Source organism: Mobula hypostoma, chromosome 1, assembly GCF_963921235.1.
Source record: "Mobula hypostoma chromosome 1, sMobHyp1.1, whole genome shotgun sequence".
Taxonomy (NCBI): Eukaryota; Metazoa; Chordata; class Chondrichthyes; order Myliobatiformes; family Myliobatidae; genus Mobula; species Mobula hypostoma.
Genome location: NC_086097.1, coordinates 38,133,528 through 38,158,296, shown reverse-complemented (window position 1 = coordinate 38,158,296; position 24,769 = coordinate 38,133,528). Strand labels below are relative to the sequence as shown.

Genomic DNA, 24,769 nt, shown 5'->3' with positions numbered 1-24,769 from the left:
TTTCCCTTTGGCTCCTCTCACTTTCTCCAAACCCGAAGTGTAGCCATGGGTACTCACTTTGGCCCAAGCTATGCTGCCTGTTTGAAACCTTCCCCAGTCATACTCCCAACTCTTACTCCACAACAATGACAACTGCATTGTTGCTGCTTCAAGCACCCATGCTGAGCTCATCCATTTAATAACTTTTGCCTCTAACTTCCACCCTGCCCTTAAATTCACTTGGACCATCTCTGACACCTCCCTCCCCTTTCTTGATCTGTTTGTCTCCAACTCTGGGGACAAACTGTCAACCGACATCTTTTATAAACCTAGTGATTCCCATAGCTATCTCGACCACTGTATACCTCTTCCCACCCTGTCTCCTGTGAAAATACTGTTCCCTTTTCTCAGCTCTTCATCTCGCCGGATCTGTTCCTAGGATGCAGCTTTCCTTTCCAAAACATCAAAGATGTCCTCCCTCTTTAAAGAACGGGGTTTCCCTCCCTCCACTATTGATGCTGCACTCACCCACATCATCTCCATTTCCCATACATCTGTGAGCATCCCATCTTCTCGCCACCTTAATAGTGACAGAGTCCCTCTTGAGCTACCTACCACCCCATCAGCCTCCGCATCCAACATATTAACCTCCGCAACTTCTGCCATCTCCAAAGATCAGAGTGGTGAACTAGAGGAGGTGGGGGTGGGGGGAGGGATATTTTTTCGCCGAAGGGGAAATTGATATTCATGCCATCAGGCTGGAGGGCACCAAAGCGGAATATAAGGTGTTGCTCCTCCATGCTGTGTGGCCTCATCTTGGCGCAAGAGGAGGCATGGTTCAACAATTTGGAATTGGAATGGGAATTGGAATTAAAACGTTTGGTCACCAGGAAGGAGAAATGGAGACTCAATGACCCCATCACTAAGCGTATCTTTACCTAGCCCTCCCTCCACTTTCTGCAGCCATCGCTCCTTCTACAACTCCCTTGTCCATTCGTCCCTCCACACTAATCTCCCTCCTGGCAAGCAGCCCAAGTGCTTCATCTGTCCATATACCACCTCCATTCAGAGCCCCAGGCAGTCCTTCCAGGTGAGGCAACACTTCACCCACAAGTCTGCTGGGGTTGTCTATTGTGGCCAGTGCTCCCGACTCGGCCGCCTCTGTATTGGAGAGATCCGTTGTAAATTGAGGGGCCACTTTGTTGAGCACCTGCGCACCGTCCACCACAAGCGGGACTTCCTGGTGGCCAAACATTTTAATTCCGATTCACATTCCCATTCCAAAGTGTCGATCCATGGCCTCCTCTTGTGCCAAGATCAGGCCACAGAGCATAGAAGAGCAACACCTTACAGTCCACTTTGGTACTATCCAACCTGATGGCATGAATATCGATCTCTCCTTCCAGTGAACAAAAACTGCCCCCCCACCCCCACTATTCACCACTGATCTTTTATTACTTCGCACTTGCCTATTACTTCCCCCCGGGTCTCCTTCCCCTTCTCCTATTGTCCACTCTCACCTCCTTTCAGATTCTTTCTTCTCCAGCCCTCGACCTTCCTTTCTTTTCAAATCTTTTTATTGTTATATTATACAGGAAAAATAACATGAGTACATTGAAGTAACAACACTTACAATGTCTCAAAAAAGACATTATCTTAAAGATTGAAAAAAATTTTGTGATAACAAAAAAAACCTACTAAGCAGAAAAAGTGAGAAAAAAAAGAACCCATTAGGTGTACAACCCCGGAGACATGCATCATACAAAAAGCTTCTAAAAATAAACATCAAACCGCCAGCAAGAAAAGAAAATATACTAAAAAATTTACAATTAGATTGTGGCAAAATTATATCAATTAGCTTAAATGATAATAATGTGGAAATGAGCCCCATCTTTTCTCAAAATCAAATAAAGGTTCAAAAGTTCAACTTCTAATTTTCTCCAAACTAAGACATAGCATCACTTGAGAGAACCATTGTGACAAAGTGGGAGCCGATGTATCCTTCCACTTCAACAAAATGGCCCTCCTAACTATCAATGTAACAAATACAATAACATGTTGGTCAGACACAGAAATACCATGAATATTTTGAGGAATTATTCCAAAAAGCACAGTTAATTTATTAGGTTGTAAGTGTTGAAAAAACCTACTTCCAGAACTGTTCCAATATAGAACAAGACCAAAACATATGTGTCAGTGTAACTATCTCAGATTTACATCTATCACAATTATATCAACATTAGAAAAGATTTTAGAAAGTCTCTCCTTTGTCAAATGATAATGATGTACAATTTTAAATTGAATCAATGAATGGCTAGCACAAATTGAAGAAGAGTTAACCAACTTCAAAATCTGCATCCAATCCTCCGTCATAAAAGTCAAATTAAGTTCCTTTTCTGAATCCCGTTTAATCTTAGCTAAAGGACTCTTATCCCATTGTAATAATAAATTATAAATTCTTCCAACAGAACCCTTAGTCAAAGGATTCATACTCATAATAGTATCTAACAGGTCAGCCTCCAATATGTAAGATAGATAGATAGATAGATATACTTTATTAATCCCGAGGGAAACTGGGTTTCGTTACAGCTGCACCAACCAAGAATAGAGCGTAAATATAGCAATACAAAAACCACAAACAATCAAACGACAAAATGCAAACTATGCCAGATGGAAAATAAGTCCAGGACTAGTCTATTGGCACAAGGTGTCTGACCCTTCACGGGAGGAGCTGCACATTCTATGGCCACAGGCAGGAACGACCTCGCACGCCGCCCAGTGTTTTATCTCGGTGGAATGTGGCCGAAGTCCAACAGTAAAAAGTTCAATATCTGGTCTACAAACACGTTCCTCGATCGTAATATATCCCAGATTGCACCATCTGTTGTTAACCAGAACAGTAAGCACCCAACTCCTTTACGCTTACCGCTCTCAGTGCACTTCTGGTCAGCCGGAACGGTCTGGAAGCCGTCCATGGAGAAGTTTTGATCGGGAATGTCCTTGTGCAAGGAAAATTACTTAAATATTTTTGTAAAATATGTCTAACTTGAAGGTATTGCAGAAAGTGTGAGTATGAAAGAGAATATTTATCAATTAATTGTTCAAAAGACATCAATCTATCTTCTTTAAATAAATCCAAAAAAGAATTAATACCATTATTTTTCCAAAGTAAAAAAATTGGATCACTCAAAGAAGGCTTAAAAAAGTAATTTCGATAAATTAAACTACAAAATTTAAATTTTTTAAGATTAAAAATATTGCGGAACTGGAGCCAAATTTGTAAGGAATACTTAATCACAGGATATAGGTTTAAATTAACAACTTTAACTACTTGCACAGGTAAAGGAGCTCCCAATAACAAGGTTAAATAAAACTGTTTTACAATTTTCAGTTCCAGGTCTACCCAAATTGGCCGATCGCTCTTATCAACCCAGTATAACCAAAAAGACATGTATTGCACATTAACAGTCCAATAATACATTCTTAGATTAGGCAAAGCAAGACTGCCATCCTTTTTCAATTTTTTTAAGTGACATTTACTAATTCTTGGTCTTTTATTGTTCCAAATAAAAGATAAAATAATAGAATCAATCCGATCAAAAAACTTCCTAGTCAAAAAAACAGGAATATTCTGAAATAAATATAAAAATTTTGGTAAAATCATCATTTTAACTATATGAATACGACCAACAAGTGAAAATGTAAGTGGACTCCATCTACTAAATAAATACTTCATAGAGTCTACTAAGGGAACAAAATTGGCTTTATAAAGATCCTGACGAAGGGTCTCGGCCTGAAACATCGACTACACCTCTTCCTACAGATGCTGCCTGGCCTGCTGCGTTCACCAGCAACTTTGATGTGTGTTGTTATAAAGATCCTTTTTTTTTAGTAATTATAATACCTAAATATCTAAAAGAGTCTGTAACTTTAAAAGGAGTATTATCATATATAGAGACAGAATCATTTAAAGGAAACAATTCACTTCTACTAAAATTTATTTTATATCCTGAAAAACCTCCAAATTCATTAAATAATTTTAGCAAGGCAGGAATGGATTCGTCAGGGTTAGATATATAAACCAATAACTCATCAGCGTAAAGAGAGACCTTATGCATGGTCTCATTCACAAAAATTCCATGGATATTTTTAGCCTCACAAAGGACTTAATGGACAACCTTGTCTTGTCCCCCATGAAAGCTGAAAAAAAGGAGACCTACAATTGTTAGTGACAACAGTAGCAATAGGGGCTTTATATATCATTTTAATCCAATTATTAAAATTAGCACCAAAGCCAAATTTCTCTAAAACATTGAATAAATATTTCGATTCGACTTGATCAAACGCTTTTTCAGCATCCAAAGATACAACACATTGTGGAGTTTTAAAAGAGGACGAATATACAGTATAATGTTAAATAGTCTCCGAGCATTTGAAAAAGAATAGCAACCCTTTATAAAGCCTGTTTGATCTTTTAAAAATAATTTTACCCAAAATATTCTCCAACCGATTGGCCATTATCTTTCACAAGATCTTAGCGTCGACATTCAGTAACGAAATAGGTCTATATGAAGCACAGTCAGTAGGATCTTTATCTTTTTTAAGAATTAATGAAATAGAAGCCTCATAAAAAGTACAGGGTAAGTCACCTTTCACAAAAGAATCCTTAAACATTTCCAACATATATGGAGAAAGCAACTTTCCAAATTTTTTATAAAATTCTACAGGATAGCCGTCAAGTCCCGGGGACTTACAAGATTGCATTGAAAAAATAGCTTTATGAATTTCGGCTTCAGTGATTTGAGCATCGAGAGTTTTTTGATCCTCAGCCGAGATTTTAGGAAAAACAATCTTTCGTAAAAAAGCATTCACTTCAGAAGAATCTAACGGACATTGAGATTTATAAAGCTCAGCATAAAAATCTTGAAAAATCTTATTAATTTCTTCATATTCCTGAGATAAGGTACCATCTTTCCTATAAATTTTCATGATTTGCCTTTTGGCTGCAGCCATTTTTAATTGAGATGCGAGCAGTTTATTTTTATCTCCAAACATATAAAATTGGCTCTTTAACTTAAGCAAATATCCTTCAATGGGATGAGTTAATAACAGGTTATATTGTGATTGAAGTTCCACCCTTTGTTTAAATAAAATCAGCATTGGGGGAAATTGCATAGATATTATCTAACTCTTTAATTTGTTTTGAAATTCTATCTAATTTCGCTTTAGTTTGTTTTTTAAATTTAGCTGAATAAGAAATAATCTGACCACGTAAAAATGCTTTAAACGTATCCCATATAACTAATTTAGACATACCCCCTATATCATTAAAAAGAAAACATTCTTTTATCTGGGTTTCAATGAAACTGACAAAGTCAGAGTTTTGCAATAATGTCTGAGACATGCGCCAAGGTGGGCGGGCAAGAATGACATCGTCAAATTTAAAAGACAAACTCAGAGGCGCATGATCAGATATAGCAAAAGCGTCATATTCGCAAGTTTTAACACTAGGCAAGAAGCGGGGATCGATTATAATATAATCGATCCTCAAATATTTTTTTTATAAACATGTGAGAAGAAAGAATATTCTCTATTATTGGGATGGAGATACCGCCACAAATCAATCAACCCAAAATCAATCAAAAAGGAATTAATAAATGACACGGATTGATTTGGAAGTCGCTGATTGGTTGAACTCTTATCAATCATAGGATTTAAGCAGCAATTAAAATCCCCACCCATTATCAGCATATGTTCATTTAAATCAGGCAGTAAAGCAAATACCCTTTTTAAAAAAAAGGATCATCTAAGTTAGGACCATACAAATTAACCAAAACAACTTTTCTGTTACAGATTGTTCCTTTAACAATTAAAAATCTACCATTAGAATCTGATTCAATATCCTCTTGAATAAATATATTAGGTTTAATAAAAATAGACACGCCTTTTGTTTTACTCTGAGAAGTAGAGTGGAATTGCAAACCATCCCACCACCTAAAAAACCTATTTTGATCTCCCGCCCTGATATGTGTCTCTTGAGCAAAAATTATATCAGGTTGGAATCGGTTAATAATTTTAAAAGTCTTTTTTCATTTAATAGAATGATTCAAACCACGTACATTCCAACTTATTATATTAATCTGTTTAAATACCATACTATAATTTTATTCTACTTTATACATGCACAGAGCTCATACCAATACGGGATGATCAAAAATGGCGGTGATAAAGAATACAACCAGATAAAAAACACGCATGCTCCGGAACCACCCAATGGGAAAAAACTCCTAACTCTAAACCCACCCACCTACACCCGGAAATCCGAAAAAGGCAAGCAATCTACGATAGAATTCAAAGCTGCTGACTGCTCTGTGTTTTCTTTCCCTCCCCCCAGTTAGTAAAAAAGTAGAGTGACCTTGTGAAAAAAACAATAAAGTCTCAGCAAAAAAGGTATTTACATTCCATCGACTAATAAACAAGAAAGAATCAAAATAATGTTATCTCTTAGAGAGAAAAAACAGTGCCATCTTTAAGTTTAATATTAATTCCCTAAAAAAGCTTTAAATTCAATTATAAAATGTTACAATAAAACAGAAAAAAATATATAAAAAGCCCTATTAGTAGGAAAAAACTGCCAATTTTCTGATTTAAAAAAGAAACAAACCAAGTATTAAATTAAAGGAACAAATCCACTTATCTTCTTCTCTCAGTTGTAGAAAGTTTAGAGATCATTTAGACAGACATACTTAAGCCATAAATCTTTCCAAAGGAAAACCAACAATATGCAATAATGAACAACTCTCCTTGGCTTCTTTAATTAGTCTCTCAATGAAATATACAAATGACCTTCATAAATCTTCTTTCCAAAATGTGAATAATATACAGATAAACAAACAGCCTTTCAGATAGTTCATTCACCAGCGGCGTCAGTAACAGCGGCGGGTATAGCCTGAACAAAGTCCAGTGCAGATTTTGGATCAAAGAAAGTACGAGGAGGAGAATTAGCAGAAAAAACTTTAATTCTTGTCAGGTACCTCAAAGACGGAAAAAGTTTTTTTATCATATGCTTGTTTCATTACCAGGGCAAACTTTGATCTTTGTTCCATTACCTCTCTTGGATAATCTTCATAAAGGCGGAGCTCAGATTCCATAAATCTCAAAACTCTCTGTTTTCTTGCCTGTCGCATTATTTGATCTTTAATTTTAAAGTGATGAAAGTAAACCAGAACAGTTCTTGGTTTACTAGGATCCTTCGATTTCAAGATAAACGCCCTGTGTGCCCTTTCTATAGCAGGCGGCTTTGATAGAATGGTAGGAAATAAAGTGTGGAAAAGCTTACCAAAGTAAGCAGTTAAATCTCCATCTTCAGCTCCTTTTTGCAGCCCAAAAATTTGTGTGTTCTTTCGTCAAGACCTAGTTTCCAGGTCTATAATCTTATTTTGATATCTTTCCAAACAAGTTGTAGCCTCAGACAACTTTTGCTTAGTTATCCTCAATTCCTCTTCATGTGAAATAACTTGAGTTTCCAGGTCTTTAAGTTTTCCCAGAAATGACTTCATTTCATTACTATTCTTTTCCAGTTGATCTTTAATTGATCCATTCTGATCCTTAATTGAATTTGGTGTCCGAACGATATCTTCAGCCCACGATGGCATTTCATCAGATCTTTCCTTTTGCACCTTTCCTTTCCCATTATCTTTATCACTAGGTTCAGGTAAATTCTTCCCACTTCTTGTAGACATAGACATATTGTTCCCCCTCAAGAATCAGCAAGTAAAAATTTTAAATTCAAAGCTTAAACTGGGGGAAGAGAAACTAACAGCAGCACAAAAATACTGCTACTCCATTTGCAGACAGGGGCGGTCCTTCAAGCCCTTGACCTTTCCCACCTACCTGGCTTCACCTATCACCTTCCAGCTAGCCTCTTTCCCCTCCCCTGCCTTTTAATTCAGGCATCCCACCCCTTCCCTCTCAGTCCTGATGAAGAGTCTCGGACTGAAACGTCGTCTGTTTACTCCTTTCCACCGATGCTGCCCGACCTGCTGAGTTCCTCCAGCATTTTGTGTGTGTTGCTAAATGAATAAAATTAGCAGGGGGCAGGGTAACCATATAACAATTACAGCACGGAAACAGGCCATCTCTGCCCTTCTAGTCCATGCTGAACTCTTACTCTCACCTAGTCCCACCAACCTGCACTCAGCCCATAACCCTCCATTCCCTTCCTGTCCATATAGCTATCCAACTTAACTTTAAATGACAGCATCGAACCTGCCTCAACCACTTCTGCTGGAAGCTCGTTCCACACAGCTACCACTCTGAGTAAAGAAGTGCCCCCTCATGTTACCCCTAAACTTTTGCCCTTTAACTCTCAACTCATATCCTCTTGTTTGAATCTCCCCCACTCTCAATGGAAAAAGCCTATCCACATCAACTCTATCTATCCCCCTCATAATTTTAAATACCTCTATCAAGTTCCCCCTCAACCTTCTACACTCCAAAGTATAAAGACCCAACTTTTTCCAACCTTTCTCTGTAACTTAGGAGATAAAACCCAGGCAATACTCTAGTAAATCTCCTCTGTACTCTCTCAATTTTATTGACATCTTTCCTATAATTCGGTGACCAGAACTGTACACAATACTCCCAATTTGGCCTTACCAATGCCTTGCACAATTTCAACATTACATCCCAAATCCTATACTCAATGCTTTGATTTATAAAGGCAGCATACCAAAAGCTTTCTTCACCACCCTATCCACATGAGATTCCACCTTCAGGGAACTATGCACCATTATTCCTAGATCCTTCTGTTCTACTGCATTCTTCAATGCCCTACCATTTACCATATATGTCCTATTTTGATTAGTCCTACCAAAATGTAGCACCTCACATTTATCCGCATTAAACTCCATCTGCCATCTTTCAGCCCACTCTTCTATGTGGTCTAAATCTCTCTGCAAGCTTTGAAAACCTACTTCATTATCCACAACTCCACCTATCTTAGTATCATCTATATACTTGCAAATCCAATTTACCACCCCAACATCCTGATCATTAATATATATGACAAACAACATTGGACCCAGTACAGATCCCTGAGGCACACCACCAGACACCGTCCTCCAATCTGACACACTGTTATCCACCACTACTCTCTGGCGTCTCCCATCCAGCCACTGCTGAATCCATTTTACTACTTCGATATTAATACCTAACAATTGAACCTTCCTAACTAACTTTCCATGTGGAACCTTGTCAAGGGCCTTACTGAAGTCCATATAGTCAACATCCACCGCTTTACCCTTGTCAACTTTCCTAGTAACCTCTTCAAAAAATCCAATAAGATTTGTCAAAGATGACCTTCCACGCACAAATCCATGTTGACTGTTCCTAATCAGACCATGTCTATCCAGATAATTACATATACCATCTCTAAGAATACTTTCCATCAATTTACCCACCACTGACGTCGAACTCACAGACCGATAATTGCTAGGTTTACTCTTAGAACCCTTTTTAAACGATGGAACAACATGAGCAATACGGCAATCCTCCAGCACCATCCCCGTTTATGATGACATTTGAAATATTTCTGTCAGAGCCCCTGCTATTTCCACACTAACTTCCGTCAAGGTCCAAGGGAATATCCTGCCAGGGCCCGGAGACTTATCCACTTTTATATTCCTTAGAAGCACCAGTACTTCCTCTTCTTTAATCATCATACTTTCCATAACTACCCTTCTTGTTTCCCTTACCTTACACAATTCAATATCCTTCTCCTTAGTGAATACCAAAGAAAAGAAATTGTTCAAAATCTCCCCCATCTCTTTTGGCTCCACACATAGCCGTCCACTCTGATTCTCTAAGGGACCAATTTTATCCCTCACTATCCTGGATTATCCCTCCATCTCTGGATTTTCCTTGGGGTTGACTCCTGAAGCCTTCCCTGCAAGTGGGTATAGCCTCAAGGCAGCAGAGGTTTGAAATCAGAGTTTTCCTTCTCCTAGATGAGCAGCCAACCATAGCTGATGAGCCCCATCTGCCTGAAGTGACTAGATTTAAGGCACCAGTAACCCACCTTTGCCTCTTCTGTCAGTAAAACAGTTCTGACAGGCTTAGTAGCTAAGCCACACTTGAAGGTCAGGATATACTGTACCACTATTTTCTATAATGGTATGCCTAAAACAGCAAACAGCACACAGTGCTATAAACAGTGTTTTGTAAAAAGCAGAACCTACTTGTGTTATCAAAATTCTTTCAATGTCCAGGTCTCTTCCATAGTTACATGCTCCAGTATCTGATATTAAATTTATATCTAATTTCTCATATTTCTAATAAATGACCTCAGGTACTATATACTCTCAGATTCAGATTTATTTGTCACACGTACATCAAATCCTACAGTGAAATGCTGGGGGCAGCTGCAAGTGTCACCACATACTCTAGTGTCTACAGTACATGCCCACCTACACAGAACACAGCAAGACAGAATATACCCAAGTGACAAATTAACAACAACCATCTTAAAGAAGGCTCTCACCCTGAAACGTTGATTGTTTATTCATTTTCATAGATGTTGCCTGACCTGCTGAGTTCCTCCAGCATTTTGTGTGTGTTGCTCTGGATTTCCAGCATCTGAAAAAACCTCTCATGTTTGTGAACAGCAGAACAACCCCATTCCTCCCTCCTGTCCACACACCAAATACACCATCCCCTAACCTCAAGACAAGCCATTCCGTTAACGTCCACGTTTGCCCACACAACTGCACACTTCTTGAAGTTTGTCCTGCTTCCTTGAAATACAAACTGCATATTTATACCTCCTGTGCCCTTGACCAACCATGCAAATAACAAATGCTGAGAAGCTAACACTGTACCATAGAATACACTGCTTGACCATGTTCCATAAATGTATTGCACATCCATTGATGAGCCTATAGTTATGTATATTGAATAGGTTATTAAAAATGTGCTAAAACAGAAATACTGTATATTAAAAAAAGTGAAGTAAATGGTGATTGCTAAGAAGTTAATCCTGCAAATGTGGAAAATGGACTCTGTGCCTACGTATGATCTGTGGCTGAGAGAACTGGCAAATACTTTACATTTGGAGAGACTGAAACTATATAATGAGGACAGAGGGGACATCTTTGAAAGAATATAGGGCCCTGTATTGGACTTTCTCACGGGGTGAGGACTGAGGATTTTTGGTGTGGTGCACCTCTGCTGTGAATGTTTACTTTTGCCTTAATATTTTTTTCTCTTTTGCTGCTCAATATTTCATTTGATTTTGTTATCAAATTGAGGCTGAGTACAGGGCTACGGTAGGAAACTCTGTCACATGGTGTGAGCAGAATTATCTGCAGCTTAATGTGAAAAAGACTAAGGAGCTGGTGGTAGACCTGAGGAGGACTAAGGTACCGGTGGCCCCTGTTTCCATCCGGGGGTCAGTGTGGACATGGTGGAGGATTACAAATACCTGGGGATACGAATTAACAATAAACTGGACTGGTCTAAGAACACTGAGGCTGTCTACAAGAAGGGTCAGAGCCATCTCTATTTCTTGAGGAGACTGAGGTCCTTTAACATCTGCCGGACGATGCTGAGGATGTTCTACGAGTCTGTGGTGGCCAGTGCTATCATGTTTGCTGTTGTGTGCTGGGGCAGCAGGCTGAGGGTAGCAGACACCAACAGAATCAACAAACTCATTTGTAAGGCCAGTGATGTTGTGGGGATGGAACTGGACTCTCTCACTGCAGTGTCTGAAAAGAGGATGCTGTCTAAGTTGCATGCCACCATGGTCAATGTCTCCCATCCACTACATAATGTACTGGGTGGGCACAAGAGTACATTCAGCCAGAGGCTCATTCCACCGAGATGCAACACAGAGCATCATAGGAAGTCATTCTTGCCTGTGGCCATCAAACTTTACAACTCCTCCCTTGGAGGGTCAGACACCCTGAGCCAATAGGCTGGTCCTGGACTTATTTCATAATTTACTGGCATAGTTTACATATTACTATTTAACTACTTATGGTTCTATTACTATTTATTATTTATGGTGCAACTGTAACGAAAACCAATTTCCCCCGGGATCAATAAAGTATGACTACAACTATGACTATGATGGTTGTAGTTTTTGTGGATGTGCTGTATATTTTTGCGTTTTTTTGTTTGTTTGTAACAAATAAAAATAAAAATGTTTTTTAAAAAAACTGAAGTAGTGTCCAAAGCTTCAGGGTCCATTCAGGAATCGGATGGCAGAGGGGAAGAAGCTGTTCCTGAATCGCTTCAGTCTTCTGTATCTCCTACCTGATGGTAACAGTGAGAAAAGGGCATGCCCTGCGTACTGGAGGTCTTTAATGATGTAGGCTGCCTTTCTGAGACACCGCTCCCTAAAGATATCTTGGGTACTTTGTAGGCTAGTGCCCAAGATGGAACTGACTAGATTTACAACCTTCTGCAACTTCTTTCAGTCCTGTGCAGTAGCCCCTCCATACCAGACAGTGATGCAGCCTGTCAGAATGCTCTCCATGGTACAACTATAGAAGTTTTTGAGAGTACTTGTTGACATGCCAAATCACTTCAAACTCCTAATAAAGTATAGCCACTGTCTTGCCTTCTTTATGACATCAATGTGTTGGGGCCCCGTTAGATCCTCAGGGATCTTGACACCCAGGAACATGAAGCTGCGTAGATGATCTATTTGTTTGTAAATGCTTTGATATTACCTTTGTCAACTAAGACCATTTAAGTTACACATCATTCCAGTCAGTCTCCTCTGGGCATCCTCTAAAACAGGGGTTCCCAACTGTTTTTATTCCATGGACCCCAACCATCACCTGAGGGTTCCATGGACCCCAGCTTGGAAACCCTGTACTAAACCTTAACACCTTTGTTGTGCAAGTGTATATTGGATGCATTTTCATTTACATGGCCTTTCAGGACCTCAGGTCATCTGAAAGCACTTCTGAAGAGCTGTCATGGTTGTGATGAAGGAAACTCACCTGTTCATTGGCAATCAACAAGCTTAGACAAAAAACAGCGAGTCTCTGACTGGTTCCGGCGCACAGGTGATATTCAACAAGGACTGCAAGGATAAATCCTGTCCGTGTCACTGAGGCTGGGTGAGACTAGAACCAGAAATTATAAATTTGAGGGTGAAAGGTGAAATATTTAAGGGGAAGAGGGAGAACTTCTTCAGTCAGTGAGGGGTGCAAGTATGGAACAAGCTGCCAGTGGAAGTGGTGCATCTGTGTTTGATTGCACATTTGGATAAGTACATTGATAGGAGGGGTATGGAGAGCATGGTCTAAGTGTGGGTCACTGAGACCATGCAGAATAACAGCTTGGCATGGACGAGATGTACTGAAGGGCATGTTTCCGTGCTCAATGACTCTATGATCAAAGGAAATCCACTGCTCCTTTTAAACCAGGGGTTCCCAACCTGGGGTCCATGGACCCCTTGCTTAAAGATATTGGTCTATGGCATTAGAAAGGTTGTGAACCCCGTTTTAAATAGTGCTTGGGGATCTCCTATAATCAGCTAGCAGAACAAAAATGTTTAGTTTAATATCTCATTCCAAAAGATTATGTGAGAATCAGAATCACAAAAGGCATTACAAAGGGTGGATACATCAGAACATTACATATTAAACATTCAATTGACCACAAGATATAGGAGCAGAATCAGGCCATTTGGCCCATTGAGTCAGCTTTGCCATTTCATCATGACTGATTCAATTTTTCTCTCAGCCCCAATCTCCTGCACAGGATTGAAAGAAGCTGCAGAAAGCTGTGAACTCAGTCAGCTCCATCACGGGCACTAGCCTCCATAGCATCCAGGACATCTTCAAGGAGTGATGCCTCAGAAAGGTGGTATCCATCATTAAGGACCCCCTTCACCCAGGACATGATGGTATAGGAGCAGAATTAGGCCATTTGGCCTATGGAGTCTGCTCTGCCATTTCATCATGGCTGATCCATTTTTCCTCTCAGCCCCAATCTCTTGCCTTCTCCCCGTATCTCTTCATGCCCTGACGATTCAAGCATTTATCAAACTCTGCCTTAAACACACATAAAGACTTGGCCTCCACAGCTGCCTGTGGCAAAGAATTCCATAGATTCATCATTCTCTGGGTAAAGAAATTCTTCCTCATCTCCGTTCCAAAAGGACACCACTGTATTCTGATGCTGTGTCATCTGGTCCAGACCCTCCCACCATAGGAAATATCATCTCCACATCCATTCTATCAAGTCCTTTCACCATTAGATAGGTTTCAATTAGGTCACCCCTCATTCTTCGGAATTCCAGTGAATACAGGCACACAGCCATCAAATGCTCTTCATATGACAAGCCATTCAATCGTGGAGTTATTTTCGTGGATCTCCACTGAACCCTCTCTAGTTTCAGCACATCTTTCTAAGATAAGGGCCCAAAATTCTCAAAATACTCCAAGTGAGGCCTCACCAGTACTTTATTAGGTTTTAACATTATGCCCTTGCTTTAATATTCTAGTCCTCTTGAAATAAATGCTAACATTGCATTTGCCTTCCTCATCACAGACTCAACCTGCAAACTCACCTTTAGGGGATCCTGCACTCGCACCCCCCAGTCATTTTACACTTCAGTTTTTGTATTTTCTCTCTAGTTAGAAAATAGTCAACCCTTTCATTTCTTCTACCAAAGTGTTTGACCATACACTTCCCGACACTGTATTCCATTTGCTATTTCTTTGCCGATTCTCCTAATCTGTCTCTTTTGTAGCCTCTCTACTTCCTCAAAACTACCTATCCCTCCACCTATCTTCATATCGTCTGTAAACTTTGCAACAAAGCCATCAATTGCATCATCCAAATCATTGACATATAACGTAAAAAGAATTGGTCCCAACACAGACCCCTGTGGAACACCACCAGTCACCAGCAGCCAACCAGAAAAGGCTTCCTTTATTCCCACTCTTTGCCTCCTGCCAATCAGCCACTGCTTTATCCTTGCTAGAATCTTTCCTGTAACACAATAGGCTCATAATTTGTTAAGCACTTCTTCTGTGGCACCTTGTCAAAGGCCTTCTGAAAATCTAAGTATACAACATCAGCCAATTCTCCTTTTCTATCCTGCTCATTATTTCTTCAAGGAATTCCAACAGATTTATCAGGCAAGATTTTCCCTCGAGGAAACCAGGCCGTCTACTGCCTATTATGTGCCTCCAAATACCCTTAAACCTCATCTTTAAAAATCCACTCCAACATCTTCCCAACCACTGAGGTCAGACTAATTTCTTACTTTCTTCTGCCTCTCTCCCTTCTTGAAGAGTGGAGTACCATTTGCAATTTTTCAGTCTTCTGGAACTATTCCAGAAGCTAGTGATCGTTGAAAGATCATTACTATGAAGAAAGACTGGATGAACTAGGCTTGTACTCGTTGGAATTTAGAAGATTGAGGGGGGATCTGATTGAAACATATAAAATCCTAAAGGGATTGGACAGGCTAGATGCAGGAAGATTGTTCCCGATGTTGGGGAAGTCCAGAACGAGGGGTCACAGCTTGAGGATAAGGGGGAAGCCTTTTAGGACTGAGATTAGGAAAAACTTCTTCACACAGAGAGTGGTGAATCTGTGGAATTCTCTGCCACAGGAAACAGTTGAGGCCAGTTCATTGGCTATATTTAAGAGGGAGTTAGATATGGCCCTTGTGGCTACGGGGATCAGGGGGTATGGAGGGAAGGCTGGTGCAGGGTTCTGAGTTGGATGATCAGCCATGATAATAATAATAGGCGGTGCAGGCTCAAAGGGCTGAATGGCCTACTCCTGCACCTATTTTCTATGTTTCTATGTTTCTACTAATGCCTTCACAATCTCTTCAGCCATCTCCTTCAGTACTCGGGTATATATCATCTGGTCCAGGTGACCTACCTACCTTTAGACCTGACGAAGGGTCTCGGCCTGAAACGTCGACTGCACCTCTTCCTACAGATGCTGCCTGGCCTGCTGCGTTCACCAGCAACTTTGATGTGTGTTACCTTTAGACCTTTTGGTTTCCCAAGAACTTTCTCTAGTTATGGTAACTTCACACACTTCATGACCTGACACCTGGAACTTCCACCACACTGGTAGTGTTTTCCACGGTGGAGACTGATGCAAAATACTTATTCAGTTTGTCCGCCATTTTGTTGTCCCCCATTACTACCTCTCCAGCATTATTTTCCAGTGGTTCAATATGCACTCTTGCCTCTCTTTTACACTTAATGTATCTAAAGAAACTTCTGGTATCCTCTTCCTTATTACTTTCACATTCCATCTTTACCTTCTAAATGACTTTTTTTAGTTGCCTTCTGTTGGTTTTTAAGAAGCTTCCCAATCCTCTTGCTTCCCACTCATTTTTGCTCTATTATATGCCCTCTCTTTGGCTCTTAAGTTGGTTTTAATTTGTCTTCTGGTGTGTCATCTTTGCTTTAGAATGCTTTTTCCCGTTTGATTTTGTTCTTTTCCCCCATTATATTTAACCAGCTACTTTCTATTAACCCTGGTTGCCTATCCTACAGCCAATTCATTTCTTTTTGTTTCAAAGTCACCAATCAAGTTCAGATCTCTTTTTTGATATATCATATCTATTACTGATCATTCTCAGATGGTGCAATTGTACCCAGTGTTGTGGATACTAAAGGCATCCTCCTCAAAAGACCCATTTTCCAAATTCATTTTGATAAATCTCTATTTATTTGTCAATTGTGGATACAAGGATGATATCATTCATGTCCTAATCTAAATAAAACAGATGCAGCCAAAGCATGGAAATTTATGAGGCTCCATTCAATCATGGTCTGACCAGATTCAATCACATTAGTACCAATCCCCAGCCTATAAAACTTAATGGATTAGCTATCTAGTATAACTGTTCAATTAAGACATATGGACTATCCTTATTTAACAGCCTCATTTGTGGCACTTCCTAAAAAGTTGTTTCAGTCAGGGAATGCAACATATTCCTAGGAATATTATTGTCCACTTTGATAGACATTTTCTCAAATAAATCAATTAAGTCAGTCAAGTCAAGCCTCAAAACAGGTTTGAAGATCATGATGTGCAATTAACCAAACCCACTGACTGAACTGGAGGCAGCCTCCCAATTTCATGTTGCCTTCTCATTTGCATAATACTCATTAGCATCAATACACAGTTGATTGGGTGCTTGCATCATCATGTGGTTAACATAATGAACAGCTAGCAGCAGTTAAAGAAGCCGGCCTAGGAAACTGTGCAAGGCTCCATAATGCAAATGAACAAGCTCTTTGCAAAATGGAATGCAGGCCTTACTGAAAAAGATGAATTTAGGATGGATAGGCTGTTTTCAAAGAGCAACAGCTGGCTCTTCCAGCATATGGTTAAATGACAGTGAGAGCACAATGCAAAGGGCAGTGCCAGATTTACACTCAATGGCAACGTTGTTAGTCACAGGAGTGGAACCCAGTGTGGTCTTCTGCTTTCGCCCATCCACTTCAAGGTTCGACATGCAGTGTGTCAAGACATGCTTTTCTGCACACGACTACTGTTACTTGTGGTTATTTGAGCTAGTCTCACCTTTCTGTCAGCTTGAACCAGTCTGGCCATTCTCCTCAGTCTTCTCTCATTAATACGGAGTTTCTTCCCACAGAACAGCTACTCGCTCACTGAATGTATTTTTGGTTTTCACTCCATTCTCTGTAAACTCGAGAGACTGTTGCGCATGAAAATCTCAGGAGATCAGCAGCTTCTAAGATACCCCTTCTGCCACCAACAATCATTCTACTATCAAAGTCACTTTGGTCACATTTCATCCTAATTCTGATGTTAGGTCTGAAGAACAACTGAACCTCTTGACCTTGCCGTCGTGCTTTTATGCATTGAGTTGCTGGCGCAGGGTTGGCTGATTAGATATTTGCATTTAAGAATAGGTGTACAGGTGTACCTAATAAAATAGTCACTGAGTGTATATGACCTAGATGCAAGGCTGCAAGGAATCCAGTGCTTTCCTATGAGAAAATGCATTATTCTATCCACTGCTTCTCTGATGTTACACACATCCAAATTCACGGCAAGCCTGTCATTTATCCAATAACAATCATCAAATCAGGACTCCTAGCTTAAAGCTACATGCTTCATGATATTCTTACACACTTAACAGTGTGGCAAGCTTCAGGTCTCCTGGCTTGCATGAGCACCTCATGTTAAGACATCCAGGAATGTGTGTAATGTTGCTCTATCCCAGTTCAGTCAATTGAACTGCACAGAACCAGTGAGTGGTGAGAGCCCTACTTCCATTCACCCCATTTGCAGTCTTCCTTCTCCTCCTGCTCAGTGTGATCTCTGGTATTCTGCGGCCATCCACTTAGTCCAAAGGTATGCCGACTAATGTAACCACATCCAAGGGCAACTTGCATAGAAATTCTGAAATTAGTGGCAAGAACCTGACTCACTGCTCTGAAAACTTTAGTAAACTGAAAGAGAGAACACATGTACAACAGCAGAAAAATCCAGATGAAATCAACCTGCAGGTAACAAGTTGTGTTTAACCTCTTTAAATAGGACTGGTTCAGTGTTTATCTGTGCTGTGTGGTGTGTTTGTACCTGTGCAAGTTTGCAAGCTTACCTGTTACATCACTGAATGCTAAACCGATGGCACTGGCTTCAACCCTCAGTTGAAAACTGACCTGGTGCCTCCTCAAGTTCTGGCATACATTTACTGCACTGACATTATTACACTCAGCAATATGGCATCTGTTTCCCTAAAATGTGGGAAAGGTGGCAGCATGTGGGAAGTCAGGGTGAGCACGATTGTCCCTGATGACTACACCTGTAAAAGGTGCATCCAGCTGCAGCTCCTGACAAACCGAGTTAGGGAACTGGAGCTGGAGCTGGATGAACTTCGGATCATTCGTGAGGCAGAGGCAGAAATAGAGGAGTTTCAGGGAGACAGTCACCCCCAAAGTCAGGAGGCAGGTTGCTGGGTGGCTGTCAGGAGAGCGAAGGGGAACAGACAGAATGAGCAGAGCACCCCTGTGGCCGTTCCCATCAACAATAGGTATACCGTTTTGGATACTGCTGGTGGGGACAACCTACCAGGGACAAGTTGTAGTGGTCACCTCTCTGGCACTGAGACGGGACCCTCAGCTCAGAAAGGAAGGAGGGAAAAGAGGAGAGCAGTAGTGATAGGGGATTTGATAGTTAGGGGGACAGATAAGAGGTTCTGTGGGAGAGATTGAGAATCCCGGATGGTCTGTTCCCTCCCTGGTGCCAGGGTCCGCGATATCTCAGACTGAGATCTTGGTATTCTCAAGAGGGAGGGTGAGCAGCCAGATGTCGTGGTCCATGTAGAGACCAATGACATGGATAGGAAGAGGAGGAGGTCCTACAAAGAGAGTTTAGGGAGTTAGGAAAAAGTTGAAGGACAGGACCTCCAGGGTTGCACTCTCAGGATTGCTACCCGTGCCACGTGCTAGTGAGGCTAGAAATAGAAATAGTAATGTAGCTAAATACGTGACTAAGGAGATGGTGCAGGAGGGGAGGCTTCATGTTTCTGGACAATTGGGCTTTGTTCCAGGGAAGATGGGACCTGTTCCGATGGGGACTAACATCCTCGCGGGTAGATTTGCTCGTGCTGCTCCGGGGTGTTTAAACTAGATTTGCAGGGGGAGGGGAACCAGAGTGTTAGAGCAGAAAGTGAGGTGGAGGAGGATAAAGGTCATGCGAGGGCTACATGTATAGATAGAAATCAAAGGTTTGTACATGATAGAAATGTTCTCAGGTGCATCTATTTCAATGCAAGGAGTATTGTAGGTAAGGCAGATGAGCTTAGGGTGTGGAGTGGCACGTGGGATTATGACATTATTGCTATTAGTGAGACTTGGCTGCAGGAGGGGCAGGACTGGCAGTTTAATGTTCCAGGATTCCGTTGTTTCAGACGTGACAGAGGGGGAGGGATGAAAGGGGGAGGAGTGGCATTATTAGTCAGGGAGAATATCACAGCTGTGTGTAGACAGGATAGCCTGGAGGGCTTGCCTACAGAGGCCATATGGGTGGAGCTGAGTAACGGAAAAGGTGTGACCACACTAACAGGGTTGTATTATAGACCGCCCAATAGTCAGAGAGAATTGGAGGAGCAAATCTGTAGAGAGAGAGCAGACACAGGAAGAAACAGGAAGTTGTAATAGTAGGGGATTTTAACTTTCCACATATTGACTGGGACTCCCACACTGTGAAAGGGCTAGATGGCTTGGAGTTTGTCAAATGTGTCCAGGAAAGTTTCAAAAATCAACATATAGAGGTACCTACGAGAGAGGATGCAATACTTGATCTCCTATTAGGGTACCAGACAGGTCAGGTGTCAGAAGTATGTGTAGGTGAACATTTTGGATCCAGTGACCATAATGTCATTAGTTTCAAGTTACTCATGGATAAGGATAGGGCTCGTCCTCAAGTTGAGGTTCTAAATTGGAGAAGGGCCAATTCTGTGGAAATGAGAAAGGAGCTAGGAAGAGTGGATTGGGATAAGTTGTTTTCTGGCAAGGATGTGTTCAGTAAGTGGAAGGCCTTCAAAGGCAAAATTTTGAGAGTGCAGAGTTTGCATGTTCCTGCCAGGATTAACGGCAGAGTTAACAGGCCTTGGTTTTCAAGGGATATTGGTGATCTGGTTAAGAAAAAGAGAAAGATGTATAGCAGGTATAGGCAACAAAGAACAAATGAGGCACTTGAAGATTATAGAAAATGTAAAAAAAAAACTAAAGGAGGAAATCAAGAAGGCAAAAAGAAGACGAGGTTGCTTTGGCAGATAATGTGAAGGTAAACCCCAAGGGTTTCCACAAGTATATTAAGAGTAAAAGGATAGTAACGGACAAAATTGGTCCCCTATAAGATAAGAGGGGTCGTCTATGTGTGGAGCCTCACGAGATGGGGGAAGATCTTAAACAGCTTTTTTGCATCAGTATTTACTCAGGAAACTGGCATAGCGTATATGGAAGGAAGGGAAACAATCAGTAGTGTCATGGAACATACAGAGATTAAAGAGGAGGAGATGCTTGCTGCCTTACAGTGAATAAAGGTAGATAAATCCCCCGGGCCTGACATGCTATTTCCTTGGACCTGACATGCTACTTCCTCGGACCTTGAGAGAGACTAGCGTAGAAATTGCAGGGGCCCTGGCAGAAATATTTAAAATGTCTTAGCCACGGGTGCTGTGCCGGAGGATTGGAGGGTAGCTCATGTTGTTCCGTTGTTTAAAAAAGGCTCCAAAAGTAAACCAGGTAATTACAGGCCGATGAGCCTGACATCAGTTGTAGGTAAATTATTGGAAGGTGTTCTGAGAGATCGGATATACAAGTATTTGGACAGCCAAGGGCTGATTAAGGATAGTCAGCATGGCTTTGTGTGTGATAGATCCTGTTTAATGAATGTTGTAGAGTTTTTAGAGGAGGTTACCAAGAAAGTAGTTGAAGGAAAGGCTGTGGTAAATTGGATCAGCAAGTTTGCTGATGACACTAAGATTGGAGGTGTTGTGGACAGCGAGGAAGGCTTTCAAAGCTTGCAGAGGGATCTGGACCAACTGGAAAAATGGGCCGGAAAATGGCAGATGGAATTTAATGCAGACGAGTGTGAGGTGTTGCATTTTGGAAGGTAGGACATACACAGTAAATGGTAGGGCACTGAGGAATGCGGAGGAACAAAGGGATCTGGGAGTTCAGATACATAATTCCCTGAAAGTGGCGTCACAGGTGGACAGGGTGGTAAAGGCGGCTTTTGGCATCCTGGCATTCATAAATCAAAGTATTGAGTATAGGAGTTGGGATGTTATGGTCAGGTTGTATAAGACATTGGTGAGGCCAAATTTGGAGTACTGCGTGCAGTTCTGGTCACCTAACTATAGGAAGGATATCAGTAAGATTGAAAGATTGCAGAGAAGATTTACTAGGAGGTTGCTAGGTCTTCAGGAGTTGAGTTACAGGGAAAGATTGAACAGGTTAGGACTTTATTCCTTGGAGCGTAGAAAAATGAGGGGGCGTTTAATAGAGGTTTACAAAATTATGAGGGGTATAGACAGAGTAAATGCGAGTAGGCTCTTTCCACTTAGATTAGGAGAGATAAATACGAGAGGACATTGCTTTAGGTGAAAGGGGAAAGGTTTAGGGGGAACTTCTTCACTCAGAGAGTGGTGGGAGTGTGGAACGAGCTGCCAGCTGATGTGGTAAATGCGGGGTCACTCTTAAGTTTTAAGAATAAATTGGATAGATACATGGATGGGAGAGGTCTGGAGGGTTAAGGACTGGGTGCAGGTCAATGGGACTAGCAGAATAAAGTTTCGGCACAGACTAGAAGAGCCGAATGGCCTGTTTTCTGTGCTGTAGTGTTCTATGGTTCTAAAATAAGAGGCAATTTACAACATGTTTCTCATACAAGACATGCTTAATAACTGTGTTACTCTTCATCTGATAGCTTCTTCATTAACACAAAGACTCAGCAGAGGAGGTACTTCTTGAACAAATGGTAAAATTCCATCTTCCTCAGAACACACTGGTGCAATTCTGCACTGCCATCACAGAGAGCATCCTCACATCAGCCATTACTGTCTGGTTCAGTGCAGCATCCTCTCACAATATACGAAAACCACAATGAACCAACTATCAGGTCAGCAGGAAAAGTCACTGGCTGCAGTCCACCATTAAGTTGGCTGTTGGCGCAGTGGCATCAGTGCCAGACTTCGGAGCAAAAGTTCCCGAATTTGAATCCAGCTGGCTCCCTTGCACGCTTTCCATCCGTGCTGGGTTGAGCGTTGAGCTAGCAACTTGGTTTTCAAACGCTTTTATTGTGAAGCAACATCAGCTTAACCACAACCGACGACGTCCTAAAGTACAATGCTTCTTTTTCCTTTTCTTTCTTATAACAACGTAATGAAAGTCAAATGAATGTGTTTAGTAAACATGCAAAAAGCAAAGGAAACACTACCACCCCATCTCCTTTCCCCTTCCCAGCCCTACCCTCCCCTCACCCCTCCCGTATGTGCTGTTTATGTCCTACAGCCCCCCCCCCAACTTAGTTAAACTGTAGGTCGAGCTAACAACTCAGCTTCGTAAAAATAAGAAAGCCTGCTAATAAAAAAATGCCGTCATGACGGCATTCCGATGACTCCACTCGAGGTTAAGGGCTTTCTTCTTCTTCTTCAGTCTGCTAATACTACAGGACTTGTATGTATACAGGACAAAGAAGGGGGCAGGAAAAATTATTGCAGACACTACTCACCCCCTGCAAACTGCCTTTTCTAAAAGCTCCCCTCTGGAAAGTGCTATTAGGGCGATTAAAAGAAATACTTCACACCACCTTAAAAGATTTTTTCCCCAGGCAGTTAATCTGATCAATCATTGTAGTTAGCCCCCCTCTACCTATTACCTCAGTGACTCCAATGCACTGTAAACACTTTAATCCACTTTATATAATGCTGTTTACATTGTAGGTACATGCTGGTATTGATATACTGATGCACATTTTATTGCATGTTCGTACTTTAACTTCTAACCTATTTCTGTGTGATCCTTTGTTCTTTATAATCGTTGAGTTGCTGTTTTCTGTTGCACGTCATGCCAACACCCCAGCAAACTCCTAATACATGTAAATCTATATTGCGAATAAAGTTGATCCTTGATCCTAGTTATAAATGATGAAGCCACACTAGCTGAGGAGCTAAACAACTTCTTTGCTAGGTTTGACAGAGACAACACTGAACCAGTGATCAAGGCCGTTCCACCTGAGGGGGGCACAGCGCTGACACCGATCACACACGAGGTGAGACGTACTCTCTGCAATATTAACACATGCAGAGCAGCTGAACCAGACGGCGTACCCGGGCGGGTTCTCAGGAACTGTGCTGACCACCTGGTAGAGGTTCTTACTGAAATCTATAACACCTCTCTGACCCTTGCTGTGGTCCCTACACGTTTCAAAACATCAATAACAATCCCAAAGCCGTCAGCGGCAATGCGCCCCAATGACTACAGACGGTTGCTCTCACTCCCGTAGCCCCTGAGTGCCTGGAGAAAACACATTAAGAATGCCATCCCTGCTACTCTGGACCAGCACCAATTACCTATAAGGGAATCAGATCACCCGAGGACATCATCTCCGTCATTCTCCACATCGTACTGGAACACCTGGACCATAAAGACATCAATGCCAGAAAGTTTTTTTTAATCAACTAAAGTTCTGCCTTCAACGTCCTACTCTCCAACAAGTTCACCATTGAACTACACCATCTGGAACTCAATACATGAATTTGCAACTGGACTCTGAACCTCCTTGCCAATCACACCCAGTCAGACTAGGCAAGTACACATCGACCTCCCTGACCCTGAACACCAATGCACTGCAGGGATGTGTACTGCACCCAGTCTTTTACAACTTTTTCACCCATGACTGTGCCCCTGCCTGTGCCACCAAATTTGCAGATGACACCGCAGTGATTGGATTAATTACAAATAACAATGAAACAGCATAGAGGGAGGAGATGCAGAAACTGTCTGAATGGTGCAATAACCATAATCTTTCACTCAGCATTTAAAAAACCAAAGAAATGATGATCAGTTTCAGGTAATCAAATGAATAAGCTCCACTACTCAAACAGTGAACCAATGGAAAAGGTCTCCAGCTTTAAGTTTTTGGGAGTGAACATCACAGAGGAGCTCACCTGGACCACAAACACCTCGACGGTAGGGAAGGCTCAACAGCGCCTATACAATCTTAGGAGTTTAAAGAGAGCAAATCTGCCTCC

General features: G+C 41.3%; 1 protein-coding gene across 4 annotated transcripts in view; it reads right to left on the bottom strand.

Annotated features, from left to right (window-relative positions):
* The window catches only part of rtn1a (reticulon 1a), a 217,040-nt gene that overhangs the window by 17,233 nt on the left and 175,038 nt on the right, over positions 1 to 24,769 (bottom strand). The window lies entirely within an intron of this gene.